The sequence below is a fragment of the Oncorhynchus tshawytscha genome, linkage group LG22 (genome assembly GCF_018296145.1).
Source record: "Oncorhynchus tshawytscha isolate Ot180627B linkage group LG22, Otsh_v2.0, whole genome shotgun sequence".
NCBI lineage: Eukaryota > Metazoa > Chordata > Actinopteri > Salmoniformes > Salmonidae > Oncorhynchus > Oncorhynchus tshawytscha.
Genome location: NC_056450.1, coordinates 45,877,485 through 45,894,536, shown reverse-complemented (window position 1 = coordinate 45,894,536; position 17,052 = coordinate 45,877,485).

Genomic DNA, 17,052 nt, shown 5'->3' with positions numbered 1-17,052 from the left:
TTAGTCTCTGATGTCCCTCTGGAATGCTATCCTTGCTCGGATTTCATCAACCTTGTTTGCAAGAGACTGGACATTGGCGAGAAGAATGCTAGGGAGTGGTGCACGGTGTGCCCGTCTCCGGAGTCTGACCAGAAGACCGCTTCGTTTCCCTCTTTTACGAAGTCGTTTTTTTGGGTCGCCGGCTGGGATCCATTCCGTTGTCCTGGGTGAAAGGCAGAACACAGGATCCGCTTCGCGAAAGTCATATTCTTGGTCGTACTGATGGTGAGTTGACGCTGCTCTTATATTCAGTAGTTCTTCTCGACTGTATGTAATGAAACCTAAGATGACCTGGGGTACTAATGTAAGAAATAACACGTAAAAAAACAAAAAACTGCTTAGTGTCCTAGGAACGCGAAGCGAGGCGGCCATCTCTGTTGGCGCCGGAAGTAGACTCACCAGCAGTAAGAGCGACATCATTGATGTATACAGAGAAGAGAGTCGGTCCAAGAATTGAACCCTGTGGCACCCCCATAGAGACTGCCAGAGGTCCGGACAGCAGATCCTCCGATTTGACACACTGAACTCTAATTAGAGAAGTAGTTGGTGAACCAGGCGAGGCAGATTGAATTGAAGAAAATAAGAACAATCCAAAATGTATTTTTGATACTGTCACAAAGCTAACTAAAAAGCAGCATTCCCCAAGAGAGGATGGCTTTCATTTCAGCAGTGATTAATTCATAAATTTCTTTGAGGAAAAGATCATGATCATTAGAAAGCAAATTACGGACTCCTCTTTAAATATGCGTATTCCTCCAAAGCTCAGTTGTCCTGAGTCTGCACAACTCTGTCAGGACCTAGGGAGACACTCATGTTTTTTAATAATATATATCTCTTGACACATTGATGAAAATAGTCTTGGCCTCTATACCTTCAAGCTGCATACTGGACCCTATTCCAACTAAACTACTGAAAGAGCTGCTTCCTGTGCTTGGCCCTCCTATGTTGAACGTAATAAATGGCTCCCTATCCACCGGATGTGTACCAAACTCACTAAAAGTGGCAGTAATAAATAAAGCCTCTTGAAAAAGCCAAACCTTGACCCAAAAAATAAAAAAAACTATCATCCTATATCGAATCTCCCATTCTTCTCAAAATTTAAAAAAAGCTGTTGCACACCAACTCACTGCCTTCCTAAAGACAAACAATGTATACAAAATGCTTTAGTCTGGTTTTAGACCCCATCATAGCACTGAGACTGCACTTGTGAAGGTGGTAAATGACCTAAAATGGCGTCAGACCGAGGCTCTGCATCTGTCCTCGTGCTCCTAGACCTTCGTGCTGCTTTTGATACCATCGATCACCACACTCCTTTGAAGAGATTGGAAACCCAAATTGGTCTACACGGACAAGTTCTGGCCTGGTTTAGATCTTCTCTGTCAGAAAGATATCAGCTTGTCTCTGTGGATGGTTTGTCTGCTGACAAAGCCAACTGTAAATTTCGGTGTTCCTCAAGGCTCCATGTGAGAGACTCAGACTCAGTCTCAACCTTTAAGTCTTTATTGAAGACTCATCTCTTCAGTAGGTCCTATGATTGAGTGTAGTCTGGCCCAGGGGTGTGAAGGTGAACGGAAAGGCATTGGAGCAACGAACCGCCCTTGCTGTCTCTGCCAGGCCGGTTCCCCACAGATCTTTGTGGGCTATACTCAGCCCTGTCTCAGGATGGTAAGTTGGTAGTTGGAGATATCCCTCTGGTGGTGTGGGGGCTGTGCTTTGGCAAAGTGGGTGGGGTTATATACTGCCTGTTTGACCCGGTCCGGGGGTATCATCGGATGGGGCCACAGTGTCTCCTGACCCCTCCTGTCTCAGCCTCCAGTATTTATGCTGTAGTAGTTTGTGTCGGGGGGCTAGGGTCAGTCTGTTATATCTGGAGTACTTCTCCTGTCTTATCCGGTGTCCTGTGTGAATTTAAGTATTTTCTCTTTCGCTCTCTACCTCTCAATTCAATTCAATTCAAGGGGCTTTATTGGCCTGGGAAACATGTGTTAACATTGCCAAAGCAAGTGAGGTAGATACTATACAAAAGTGAAATAAACAATACAAATTTACATTAAACATTACAGATACAGAAGTTTCAAAACAATAAAGACATTACAAATGTCATATTATATATATATATATACAGTGTTGTAACAATGTACAAATAGTTAAAGTACACAAGGGAAAATAAATACACATAAATATGGGTTGTATTTACAATGGTGTTTGTTCTTCACTGGTTGCCCTTTTCTTGTGGCAACAGGTCACAAATCTTGCTGCTGTGATGGCACACTGTGGACTTTCACCCAGTAGATATGGGAGTTTATCAAAATTGGATTTGTTTTAGAAGTCTTTGTGGATCTGTGTTATCTGAGGGAAATATGTCTCTCTAATATGGTCATACATTGGGCAGGAGGATAGGAAGTGCAGCTCAGTTTCCACGTCATTTTGTGGGCAGTGAGCACATAGCCTGTCTTCTCTTGAGAGCCATGTCTGCCTACGGCGGCCTTTCTCAATAGCAAAGCTATGCTCACTGAGTCTGTACATAGTCAAAGCTATCCTTAAGTTTGGGTCAGTCACAGTGGTTAGGTATTCTGCCACTCTGTACTCTCTGTTTAGGGCCAAATAGCATTATAGTTTGCTCGGTTTTTTTGTTAATTCTTTCCAATGTGTCAAGTAGATATCTTTTTGTTTTCTCATGGTTTGGTTGGGTCTAATTGTGCTGCTGTCCTGGGGCTCTGTGGGGTTTGTTTGTGTTTGTGAACAGAGCCCCAGGACCAGCTTGCTTAGGGGACTCTGCTCCAGGTTCATCTCTCTGTAGGAGATGGCTTTGTTATGGAAGGTTTGGGAATCGCTTCCTTTTAGGTGGTTATAGAATTTAACAGCTCTTTTCTGGATTTTGATCATTAGCGGGTATCGGCCTAATTCTGCTCTGCATGCATTATTTGGTGTTCTACGTTGTACACGGAGGATATTTTTGCAGAATTCTGCATGCAGTCTCAATTTGGTGTTTGTCCCATTTTGTGAAGTTTTGGTTGGTGAGCGGACCCCAGACCTCACAACCATAAAGGGCAATGGGCTCTATGACTGATTCAAGTATTTTTAGCCAAATCCTAATTGGTATGTTGAAAATTATGTTCCTTTTGATGGCATAGAATGCCCTTCTTGCTTTGTCTCTCAGATCGTTCACAGCTTTGTGGAAGTTACCTGTGGCGCTGATGTTTAGGCCGAGGTATGTATAGTTTTTTGTGTGTTCAAGGGCAACAGTGTCTAGATGGAATTTGTATTTGTGGTCCTGGCGACTGGACCTTTTTTGAAACACAATTATTTTGGTCTTACTGAGATTTACTGTCAGGGCCCAGGTCTGACAGAATCTGTGCAGAAGATCTAGGTGCTGCTGTAGGCCCTCCTTGGTTGGTGACAGAAGCACCAGATCATCAGCAAACAGTAGACATTTGACTTCGGATTCTAGTAGGGTGAGGCCGGGTGCTGCAGACTTTTCTAGTGCCCGCGCCAATTCGTTGATATATATGTTGAAGAGGGTGGGGCTTAAGCTTGCATCCCTGTCTCACCCCACGACCCTGTGTGAAGAAATTAGTGTGTTTTTTGCCAATTTTAACCGCACACTTGTTGTTTGTGTACATGGATTTTATAATGTCGTATGTTTTACCCCCAACACCACTTTCCATCAATTTGTACAGCAGACCCTCATGACAAATTTTTGAATTCAACAAAGCATGAGAAAACTTTGTGTCACACCCTGACCATAGTTTACTTTGTATGTTTCTATGTTTTGGTTGGTCAGGGTGTGATCTGAGTGGGCATTCTATGTTGGATGTCTTGTTTGTCTATTTCTATGTCTGGCCTGATATGGTTCTCAATCAGAGGCAGCTGTTAGTCATTGTCTCTGATTGGGAACCATATTTAGGTAGCCTGGGTTTCACTGTGTGTTGGTGGGTGATTGTTCCTGTCTCTGTGTTTGCACCAGATAGGTAGCCTGGGTTTCACTGTGTTGGTTGGTTGGTTGGTTGGTTGGTTGGTTGGTTGGTTGGTTGGTTGGTTGGTTGGTTGGTTGGTTGGTTGGTTGGTTGGTTGGTTGGTTGGTTGGTTGGTTGGTGGGTTGGTGGGTGATAGGTAGCCTGGGTTTCACTGTGTTGGTGTGTGATTGTTCCTGTCTCTGTGTTTGCACCAGATAGGTAGCCTGGGTTTCACTGTGTGGTGGGTGATTGTTCCTGTCTCTGTGTTTGCACCAGATAGGTAGCCTGGGTTTCACTGTGTGTTGGTGGGTGATAGGTAGCCTGGGTTTCACTGTGTTGGTGGGTGATTGTTCCTGTCTCTGTGTTTGCACCAGATAGGTAGCCTGGGTTTCACTGTGTGTGGTGGGATGATTGGGTTTCACTGTGTTGGTGGGTGATTGTTCTCTCTGTGTTTACACCAGATAGGTAGACTGGGTTTCACTGTGTGTTGGTGGGTGATAGGTAGCCTGGGTTTCACTGTGTTGGTGGGTGATTGTTCCTGTGTCTGTGTTTGCACCAGATAGGTAGCCTGGGTTTCACTGTGTTGGTGGGTGATAGGTAGCCTGGGTTTCACTGTGTTGGTGGGTGATTGTTCCTGTCTCTGTGTTTGCACCAGATAGGTAGCCTGGGTTTCACTGTGTTGGTGGGTGATTGTTCCTGTCTCTGTGTTTGCACCAGATAGGTAGCCTGGGTTTCAGTGTGTTGGTGGGTGATTGTTCCTGTCTCTGTGTTTACACCAGATAGGTAGACTGGGTTTCACTGTGTTGGTGGGTGATTGTTCCTGTCTCTGTGTTTGCACCAGATAGGTAGCCTGGGTTTCACTGTGTTGGTGGTGATTGTTCCTGTGTTTACACCAGATAGGTAACCTGGGTTTCACTGTGTGTTGGTGGGTGATAGGTAGCCTGGGTTTCACTGTGTTGGTGGGTGATTGTTCCTGTGTTTGCACCAGATAGGTAGCCTGGGTTTCACTGTGTTGGTGGGTGATTGTTCCTGTCTCTGTGTTTACACCAGATAGGTAGCCTGGGTTTCACTGTGTTGGTGTGTGATTGTTCCTGTCTCTGTGTTTGCACCAGATAGGTAGCCTGGGTTTCACTGTGTTGGTGGGTGATTGTTCCTGTCTCTGTGTTTGCACCAGATAGGTAGCCTGGGTTTCACTGTGTGTTGGTGGGTGATTGTTCCTGTCTCTGTGTTTGCACCAGATAGGTAGCCTGGGATTCACTGTGTTGGTGGGTGATTGTTCCTGTCTCTGTGTTTGCACCAGATAGGTAGCCTGGGTTTCACTGTGTTGGTGGGTGATTGTTCCTGTCTCTGTGTTTGCACCAGATAGGTAGCCTGGGTTTCAGTGTGTTGGTGGGTGATTGTTCCTGTCTCTGTGTTTACACCAGATAGGTAGACTGGGTTTCACTGTGTGTTGGTGGGTGATAGGTAGCCTGGGTTTCACTGTGTTGGTGGGTGATTGTTCCTGCCTCTGTGTTTGCACCAGATAGGTAGCCTGGGGTGGGTGATTAGCCTGGGTTTCACTGTGTTGGTGGGTGATTGTTCCTGTCTCTGTGTTTGCACCAGATAGGTAGCCTGGGTTTCACTGTGTGTTGGTGGGTGATTGTTCCTGTCTCTGTGTTTGCACCAGATAGGTAGCCTGGGTTTCACTGTGTTGGTGGGTGATAGGTAGCCTGGGTTTCACTGTGTTGGTGGGTGATTGTTCCTGTCTCTGTTTGCACCAGATAGGTAGCCTGGGTTTCACTGTGTTGGTGGGTGATTGTTCCTGTCTCTGTGTTTGCACCAGATAGGTAGCCTGGGTTTCACTGTGTTGGTGGGTGATTGCCTGGGTTTCACTGTGTTGGTGGGTGATAGGTAGCCTGGGTTTCACTGTGTTGGTGGGTGATTGTTCCTGTCTCTGTGTTTGCACCAGATAGGTAGCCTGGGTTTCACTGTGTTGGTGGGTGATTGTTCCTGTCTCTGTGTTTGCACCAGATAGGTAGCCTGGGTTTCACTGTGTTGGTGGGTGATAGGTAGCCTGGGTTTCACTGTGTGTTGGTGGGTGATTGTTCCTGTCTCTGTGTTTGCACCTGATTTCACTGTGTAGCCTGTCTCTGTGTTTCACTGTAGCCTGTTTCACTGGTGGGTGATTGTTCCTGTCTCTGTGTTTGCACCAGATAGGTAGCCTGGGTTTCACTGTGTTGGTGGGTGATAGGTAGCCTGGGTTTCACTGTGTTGGTGGGTGATTGTTCCTGTCTCTGTGTTTGCACCAGATAGGTAGCCTGGGTTTCACTGTGTTGGTGGGTGATTGTTCCTGTCTCTGTGTCTGCAGCAGATAGGTAGCCTGGGTTTCACTGTGTTGGTGGGTGATTGTTCCTGTCTCTGTGTTTGCACCAGATAGGTAGCCTGGGTTTCACTGTGTTGGTGGGTGATTGTTCCTGTCTTTGTGTTTGTACCAGATAGGACTGTTTAGGTTTTCACATTTCATTATTTTGTCGTTTCTTCATGTATAGTTTTTTCCTTCATTAAAATAACATGAATCATCACAACGCTGCATTTTGGTCCGACTCTCCTTCACCACAAGAAAGCTGTTACACTTTGCCTTTTTGTTTGGTTGTCAATTAGGGTGTGCAGGGTGAATACATGGTCTGTTGTACGGTAATTTGGTAAAAAGCCAATTTTACATTTGCTCAGTACATTGTTTTCATTGAGGAAATGTACGAGTCTGCTGTTAATGATAATGTAAGAGGATTTTCCCAAGGTTACTGTTGACGCATATTCCACGGTAGTTATTGGGGTCAAATTTGTCTCCACTTTTGTGGATTGGGGTGATCAGTCCTTGGTTCCAAATATTGGGGAAGATGCCAGAGCTAAGGATGATGTTAAAGAGTTTTAGTATAGCCAATTGGAATTTGTTGTCTGTATATTTGATATATTTCATTAAGGATACCATCAACACCACAGGCCTTTTTGGGTTGGAGGGTTTTTATTTTGTCCTGTAACTCATTCAAGCTAATTGGAGAATCCAGTGGGTTCTGGTAGTCTTTAATAGTTGATTCTAAGATTTGTATTTGATCATGTCTATGTTTTTGAGCCAAAAAGATTGGAGAAGTGGTTTACCCATACATCTTCATTTATCCAAAATGAATTCTTCGTGTTTGTTTACTGTTTTCCAATTTTCCCAGAAGTGGTTAGTCTATGGATTCTTCAATTACGTTGAGCTGATTTCTGACGTGCTGTTCCTTTTTCCGTAGTGTATTGTTTTAGTGATTAGTGAAGGCGTAGACACAGGTTTTCCGGGTCTCTATGTTTTTGGTTAGACAGGTTTCTCAATTTCTTTCTTAGATTTTTGCATTCTTCATCAAACCATTTGTCATTGTTAATTTTCTTCGGTTTTCTATTTGAGATTTTTAGATTTGATAGGGAAGCTGAGAGGTCAAATATACTGTTAAGATTTTCTACTGCCAAGTTTACACCTTCACTATTACAGTGGAACGTTTTACCCAGGAAATTGTCTAAAAGGGATTGAATTTGTTGTTGCCTAATTGTTTTTTGGTAGGTTTCCAAACTGCATTCCTTCCATCTATAGCATTTCTTAATGTTACTCAGTTCCTTTTGGCTTTGATGCCTCATGATTGAGTATTGCTCTGTTCAAGTAGACTGATTTTGCTGTGGGGGGTGTCAGTGGGCTGACTGTGAATGCTCTGAGAGACTCTGAGTTGAGGTCAGTGATAAAGTAGTCTACAGTACTACTGCCAAGAGATGAGCTATGGGTGTACCTACCATAGGAGTCCCCTCAAAGCCTACCATTGAACCATTGACTATGTAAATACCCAGCGTGCGACAGAGCTGCAGGAGTTGTGACCCGTTTTTTTTGGTTATGTTGTCATAGGTGTGCATAGGGGGGCATATGTGGGAAGGAATGCTGTCACCTGCAGGCAGGTGCCGCTCTCTCTCTCTACCTCTCTACCCTTCTCTCTATCCCTCTCTCTCTCTGTACCTCTACCTTTCTCTCTACCTTTCTCTCTCTCTGTACCTCTACCTCTCTCTATACATCTCTCTCTCTCTCTCTCTCTCTCTCTACCTCTCTTTCTCTACACCTCTCCCAGTCCCCAGTCCACCTGGCCGTGTTGCTGCTCCAGTTTCAACTGTTCTGCCTGCAGCTATGGAACCCTGATCTGTTCACCGGACATGCTACCTGTCCCAGACCTGCTGTTTTCAACTCTCTAGAGACAGCAGGAGCGGTAGAGATACTCTGACTGACATTTTCTCCTGAGGTGCTGACCTGTTGCACCCTCTACAACCACTGTGATTATTATTATTTGACCCTGCTGGTCATCTTTGAACATCTTGGCCATGTTCTGTTATAATCTCCACCCGGCACAGCCAGAAGAGGACTGGCCACCCCACATACCCTGGTTCCTCTCTCGGTTTCTTTCTCGGTTCTGGCCTTTCTAGGGAGTTTTTCCTAGCCACCGTGCTTCTACACCTGCATTGCTTGCTGTTTGGGGTTTTAGGCTGGGTTTCCATACAGCACTTTGTGACATCAGCTGATGTAAGAAGGGCTATTTAAATACATTTGATTGATTGATAGCAACACAACAACAACATGGCAGCAACACAACATGACAACACAGCATGGTAGCAACACAACATAATAGCAACACAACATGGAACAAACATTATTGGGCACAGCACAACGGGCAAGAAGGTAGAGACAACAATACATCACGCAAAGCAGTAAGTGTCCATGATTGAGTCTTTGAATGAAGAGACTGAGATAAAACTGTCCTGGTTGAGTGTTTGTTACAGCTCGTTCCAGTCGCTAGCAGCAGCGAACTGAAAAGACGAGTGACCCAGGGATGTGTGTGCTTTGGGGACTTTAACAGAATGTGACTGGCAGAACGGTGTTGTATGTGGAGGGTAAGTGCTGCAGTAAATATCTCAGATAAGGGGGAGTGAGGCCTAAGAGGGTTTTATAAATAAACATCAACCAGTGGGTCTTGCGACAGGTATACAGAGGTCTGTGTTTTGTGTAGGCTGACCCCGGCGGGTCGTTTTGATAGCCTCCGACAATGAATCCACAGATAAAAGGGGGAACCTAGTTTGTTTTTATTTAGTTTTCTTTGATAAATCTCGTTTATTCTCCATCTTTTGTGGATTTTATATGGCAGTTAGCCACTAACTTTAGGTGCATTACTGCCACCAACTGGACTGGAGTGTGGACTTCATTCATCTTTCAATCAACCACGTGGGTTAGTATGCTCCTAAAAAAACAATGAGAGGATGGGAGAGTTGCAGCGAGTCAAGCGTTTAAAAATGTGAACCAAGTTATATTCTGCTACGCAGACGGCCGTTGCACTGCACAAGCAGTTTGGATGAAATTGTCGAATAACGTGTACATTTATTTTGCAATACCGCGCAAACAACTTAGGGTTTTGCATTCGTCATCAAATAATTTGTAATTGTTACACATTTTCTTAGGTTGTCTGCTTGACATTTTAAAATTTGATAGGGAAGCTGAAAGGACAATAATATTCAGGCTTTCGACTGCCAAGTTTAAAACTTCACTATTACAGTGAAACGTTTTGTCCAGGAAGTTGTCTAAAAGGGATTGAACTTGTTGTTGGCCAATTGTTTTTTGGGAAATTTCTACACTACTTTCCTTCAATCCAAAGCATTTCTTAATATTGTGTTGTTCATTTGGTTTCGATGCCTCATGATTGAGTTTTGTTCTGTTCAAGTAGACTGTGATTTTGCTTTGGTCTGATAGGGGTGTCAGTGGGCTGACTGAACACTCAGACTCTGGGTTAAGATTGGTGTACCTACCTTAGGAGTCCCCTTGAAGCTTACCATTGACTATGTACAGCCCCAGCATGCGACAGAGCTACAGGAGTTATGACCTGTTTTTGTCAGTGGTGTGGAGGGAATGCGGTCACCTCCAGGTAGGTGTTTGTCTCCCTGTGTGCTGAGGGTGTCAGGTTCTTGTCCAGTTCTGACATTTAGGTCACCAAAGACTAGTACATGTCCCTGGGGCTCGAAATGATGGATCTCCCCCTCCAGGATGGAGAAGCTGTCATTGTTAAAGTACGGGGCTTATAGTGGGGGGATATACAGTACGGGGCTTATAGTGGGGGATATACAGTACGGGGCTTATAGTGGGGGATATACAGTACGGGGCTTATAGTGGGGGGATATACAGTACGGGGCTTATAGTGGGGGGATATACAGTACGGGGCTTATAGTGGGGGATATACAGTACGGGGCTTATAGTGGGGGATATACAGTACGGGGCTTATAGTGGGGGGATATACAGTACGGGGCTTATAGTGGGGGGATATACAGTACGGGGCTTATGGTGGGGGGATATACAGTACGGGGCTTATGGTGGGGGATATACAGTACGGGGCTTATGGTGGGGGATATACAGTACGGGGCTTATGGTGGGGGGATATACAGTACGGGGCTTATGGTGGGGGATATACAGTACGGGGCTTATGGTGGGGGGATATACAGTACGGGGCTTATGGTGGGGGGATATACAGTACGGGGCTTATGGTGGGGGATATACAGTACGGGGCTTATGGTGGGGGATATACAGTACGGGGCTTATGGTGGGGGATATACAGTACGGGGCTTATGGTGGGGGATATACAGTACGGGGCTTATGGTGGGGGGATATACAGTACGGGGCTTATAGTGGGGGATATACAGTACGGGGCTTATAGTGGGGGATATAAAGTACGGGGCTTATAGTGGGGGATATAAAGTACGGGGCTTGCTGGGGGATATAGTGGGGGGGTGGGGGATATACAGGCTACGGGGCTTATAGTGGGGGGGGGATATACAGTACGGGGCTTATGGTGGGGGATATACAGTACGGGGCTTATGGTGGGGGGATATACAGTACGGGGCTTATGGTGGGGGATATACAGTACGGGGCTTATGGTGGGGGATATACAGTACGGGGCTTATGGTGGGGGGATATACAGTACGGGGCTTATGGTGGGGGATATACAGTACGGGGCTTATGGTGGGGGGATATACAGTACGGGGCTTATGGTGGGGGGATATACAGTACGGGGCTTATAGTGGGGGGATATAAAGTACGGGGCTTATAGTGGGGGGGGGATATAAGTACGGGGCTTATAGGGGGGGATATAAAGTACGGGGCTTGCAGTGGGGGATATACAGTACGGGGCTTATGGTGGGGGGGTGGGGGATATACAGTACGGGGCTTATGGTGGGGGATACAGTACGGGGCTTATAGTGGGGGGATATACAGTACGGGGCTTATAGTGGGGGTTATATACAGTACGGGGCTTATAGTGGAGGGAATATGCTAACCCTAACCCTATTCTAAAATGGATTCAATAAAACATGTTTCATCAATCTACACACAATACCCCATAATGACAAAGTGAAAACAGGTTTTAGAAATGTTTGCAAATGTTTTAAAAATAAGTATTCAGACCTTTTGCTATGAGACTCGAAATTGAGCTCCGGTGCATCCTGTTTCCATTGATCATCCTTGAGATGTTTCTACAACTTGATTGGAGTCCACTTGTGGTAAATTCAATTGGTTGGACCATTTTTGTAAAGTGCATGTCAGAGCAAAAACCAGCCATGAGGTCGAAATAATTGTCCGTAGAGCACCGAGACAGGATTATGTCGAGGCACAGATCTGGGGAAGGGTACCAAAAAATGTTTGCAGCATTGAAGGTCAAGAACACAGTGGCCTCTATCATTCTTAAATGGAAGAAGTTTGGAACCACCAAGACTCTTCCTAGAGCTGGCCGCCCAGCCAAACTGAGAAACATTGACGAATACGCTGATACGGTGTGCGAGTTCATTAGAACGTGCGTTGAAGATGTTGTTCCCATAGCAACGATTAAAACATTCCCTAACCAGAAACCGTGGATTGATGGCAGCATTCGTGTGAAACTGAAGGCACGAACCACTGCTTTTAATCAGGGCAAGGTGTCTGGTAACATGACTGAATACAAACAGTGCAGCTATTCCCTCCGCAAGGCTATCAAACAAGCTAAGCGCCAGTACAGAGACAAAGTAGAATCTCAATTCAACGGCTCAGACACAAGAGGCATGTGGCAGGGTCTACAGTCAATCACGGACTACAGGAAGAAACCCAGCCCAGTCACGGACCAGGATGTCTTGCTCCCAGGCAGACTAAATAACTTTTTGCCCGCTTTGAGGACAATACAGTGCCACTGACACGGCCTGCAACGGAAACATGCGGTCTCTCCTTCACTGCAGCCGAAGTGAGTAAGACATTTAAACGTGTTAACCCTCGCAAGGCTGCAGGCCCAGACGGCATCCCCAGCCGCGCCCTCAGAGCATGCGCAGACCAGCTGGCCGGTGTGTTTACGGACATATTCAATCAATCCCTATACCAGTCTGCTGTTCCCACATGCTTCAAGAGGGCCACCATTGTTCCTGTTCCCAAGAAAGCTAAGGTAACTGAGCTAAACGACTACCGCCCGTAGCACTCACATCCGTCATCATGAAGTGCTTTGAGAGACTAGTCAAGGACCATATCACCTCCACCCTACCTGACACCCTTGACCCACTCCAATTTGCTTACCGCCCAAATAGGTCCACAGACGATGCAATCTCAACCACACTGCACACTGCCCTAACCCATCTGGACAAGAGGAATACCTATGTGAGAATGCTGTTCATCGACTACAGCTCGGCATTCAACACCATAGTACCCTCCAAGCTCGAGACCCTGGGTCTCGACCCCGCCCTGTGCAACTGGGTACTGGACTTCCTGACGGGCCGCCCCCAGGTGGTGAGGGTAGGCAACAACATCTCCTCCCCGCTGATCCTCAACACTGGGGCCCCACAAGGGTGCGTTCTGAGCCCTCTCCTGTACTCCCTGTTCACCCACGACTGCGTGGCCATGCACGCCTCCAACTCAATCATCAAGTTTGCGGACAACACAACAGTGGTAGGCTTGATTACCAACAACGACGAGACGGCCTACAGGGAGGAGGTGAGGGCCCTCGGAGTGTGGTGTCAGGAAAATAACCTCACACTCAACGTCAACAAAACTAAGGAGATGATTGTGGACTTCAGGAAACAGCAGAGGGAACACCCCCATCCACATCGATGGAAAAGTAGTGGAGAGGGTAGCAAGTTTTAAGTTCCTCGGCATACACATCACAGACAAACTGAATTGGTCCACTCACACAGACAGCATCGTGAGGAAGGCGCAGCAGCGCCTCTTCAACCTCAGGAGGCTGAAGAAATTCGGCTTGTCACCAAAAGCACTCACAAACTTCTACAGATGCACAATCGAGAGCATCCTGGCGAGCTGTATCACCGCCTGGTATGGCAACTGCACCGCCCTCAACCGTAAGGCTCTCTATAGGGTAGTGAGGTCTGCACAACGCATCACCGGGGGCAAACTACCTGCCCTCCAGGACACCTACACCACCCGATGCTACAGGAAGGCCATAAAGATCATCAAGGACATCAACCACCCGAGCCACTGCCTGTTCACCCCGCTGTCATCCAGAAGGCGAGGTCAGTACAGGTGCATCAAAGCTGGGACCGAGAGACTGAAAAACAGCTTCTATCTCAAGGCCATCAGACTGTTAAACAGCCACCACTAACATTGAGTGGCTACTGCCAACACACTGTCAATGACACTGACTCTACTCCAGCCACTTTAATCATGGGAATTGATGGGAAATGATGTAAATATATCACTAGCCACTTTAAACAATGCTACCTTATATAATGTTACTTACCCTACATTGTTCATCTCATATGCATACGTTGATACTGTACTCTATATCATCGACTGCATCCTTATGTAATACATGTATCACTAGCCACTTTAACTATGCCACTTGGTTTACATATCTCATATGTATATACTGTACTCGATATCATCTACTGTATCTTGCCTATGCTGCTCTGTACCATCACTCATTCATATATCCTTATGTACATATTCTTTATCCCCTTACACTGTATAAGACAGTAGTTTTTTTGGAATTGTTAGTTAGATTACTTGCTCGTTACTACTGCATTGTCGGAACTAGAAGCACAAGCATTTCGCTACACTCGCATTAACATCTGCTAACCATGTGTATGTGACATAAAATTTGATTTGATTTGAGAAATCAAGGTTGTCACTCTGACAGAGCTCGAGAGTTCCTCTGTGGAGATGGGAGAACCTTCCAGAAGGACAACCGTCTCTGCAGCACTCCACCAATCAGGTCTTTATGGTAGAGTGGCCAGATGGAAGCCGCTCCTCAGTAAAAGGCACATGACAGCCCGCTTGGACTTTGCCAAAAGGCACCTAAAGGACTGTCAGACCATAAGAAACAAGATTCTCTGGTCTGATGAAAACAAGATTGAACTCTTTGGCCTGAATACCAAGCATCTCCTCTGGAGGAAACCTGGCACCATCCCTAAGGTGAAACGTGGTGGCATCATCATGCTGTGGGGATGTTTTTCAGCAGCAGGGACTGGGAGACTAGTCAGGATCAAGGGAAAGATGAACAGCGCAAAGTACAGAGATCCTTGATGAAAACCTTCTCCAGAGCGCTCGCTTCCAAAGGTGCTTCAACAAAGTACTGAGTAAAGGGTCTGAATACTTATGTAAATGTGATTTCAGTTTTTATTTGTAATAAATGTGCAAAAAAAATTATCCTGTTTTTGCTTTGTCATTATGGGGTATTGTGATGTCATTATGGGGTATTGTGTGTAGATTGAGGGGCATTTTCTTTTTGTGAATAAGGCTGTAATGGAACAAAATGTGGAAAAAGTTAAAGGTTCTGAATACTTTCCAAATGCACTGTATATTAGGATGTGTAGTATACATAGTATGATAAGTGTAGTAGACAGTGAGCTGTGTAGGATACATTATATACAGTAGATGTATAGTATACATTACAGTATATTAGCTGTGTAGTATACACAGCAGTATATACAAGATGTGTAGTATACATTAGGCAGTATACGTTATACAGTATATACAGTATGAGCTATGTAATATACATAACAGTATATACAAGATGTGTAGTATACATTAGGCAGTATATATATTAGATGTGTAGTATACATAACACTATATACAAGATGTGCAGTATATATATTAGATGTGTAGTATATATTAGATGTGTATGCGTGCCTGTGTCTCTTCACAGTCCTGCTGTTCAATAACGTGTATTTCTTTTGTTTTTAAAAATCTAGAGTTACTGCATTAGTTACTTGATGTGGAATAGAGTTCCATGTAGTCATGGCTCTATGTAGTACTGTGCGACTCCCATAGTCTGTTCTGGACTTGGGGACTGTGAAGAGACCTCTGGTGGCATGTCTTGTGGGGTATGCATGGGTGCCTGAGCTGTGTGCTATCTTTACTGATTTCTGCAACATTAGTAAAGATGATTCTCATTAACAAATAGTTCATACTTTTACGTTTGATATTTAAATATATTTTAGCAATCCCATTTACTTTTGATACTTCTGTATATTTAAAACCAAATACTTTTAGACTCTTGCTCAAATAGTATTTTACTGGGTGACTTTCACATTTACTTGAGTCATTTTCTATTAAAAGGCATCTTTACTTTTACTCAAGTATGACAATTGAGTCATTTTTCCACCGCTGTATATGGAATCACATAGGCTGTATATGGAATCACATAGGCTGTATATGGAATCACATAGGCTGTATATGGAATCACATAGGCTGTATATGGAATCACATAGGCTGTATATGGAATCACATAGGCTGTATATGGAATCACATAGGAACCAAAAAAAAAACAACTAAAAAAGTGTTTAACAAATCAAAATATATTTTATATTTGAGATTCTTCAAATAGATACCCTTTGCCTTGATGGCAGCTTTGCACTTTGCACAATTTCTTTCCTTCTTAATGTGTTTGAGCCAATCAGTTGTGACAAGGCAGGGGTGGTATACAGAAGATGGTCCTATTTGGTTCATATTATGGCAAGAACAGCTCAAATAAGCAAAGAGAAACGATAGTCCATTATTTTTTTAAGACATGAAGGTCAGTCAATACAGAACATTTCAAGAACTTTGAAAGTTTCTTCAAATGCAGTCGCAAAAACCACGCAAAAACCAAGCGCTATGATGAAACTGTCTGCTTATCTGCTGCAGAGGATACGTTCATTAGAGATACCAGCCTCAGAAACTGCAGCCCAAATAAATCCTTCAGAGGTCAAGTAACAGACTCATCTCAACATCAACTGTTCAGAGGAGACTGCGTGAATCAGGCCTTCAAGGTCGAATTGCTGCAAAGAAACCACTACTAAAGGACACCAATAATAATAATAATAAGAGACTTGCTTAGGCCAAGAAACACGAGCAATGGACATTAGACTGGTGGAAATGTATCCTTTGGTTTGGAGTCCAAATTTGAGATTTGTGGTTGCAACCGCCGTGTCTTTGTGAGATGCGGCGTGGGTGAACAGATGATCTCCGCATGTGTATTTCCCACCATTATGCGTGGAGGTGGTGTTATTGTGTGGGAGGTGATTTGCTGGTGACAATGTCTGTGATTTATTTAGAATTCAAGGCACACTTAACCAGCATGGCTACCACAGCATTCTGCAGTGATATGCCATCCCATCTGGTTTGGGTGGGAGTATAATTTGTTTTTCAACAGGACAATGCCTCAAAACACCTCCAGCCAGTGTAAGGGCTATTTTACCATTGTGGCCCCCACAATACCCTGACCTCAACCAAATTGAGATGGTTAGGGATGAGTAGGACAGCACAGTGAAGGAAAAGCAGCCAACAAGTGCTCAGCATATGTGGGAACTCCAAGATTGTTGAATTAGCATTCCAGGTGAAGCTGGTTGAGAGAATGCCAAAAGTGTGCAAAGCTGTCATCAAGGCAAAGGGTAGCTATTTGAAGAACCTCAAATATAAAATATATATTTTGATTTGTTTAACACTTTTTTAGACTACATTATTCCATGTGTTATTTCATAGCTTTGATGTCTTCACTATTAATTATACAATGTAGAAAAATAG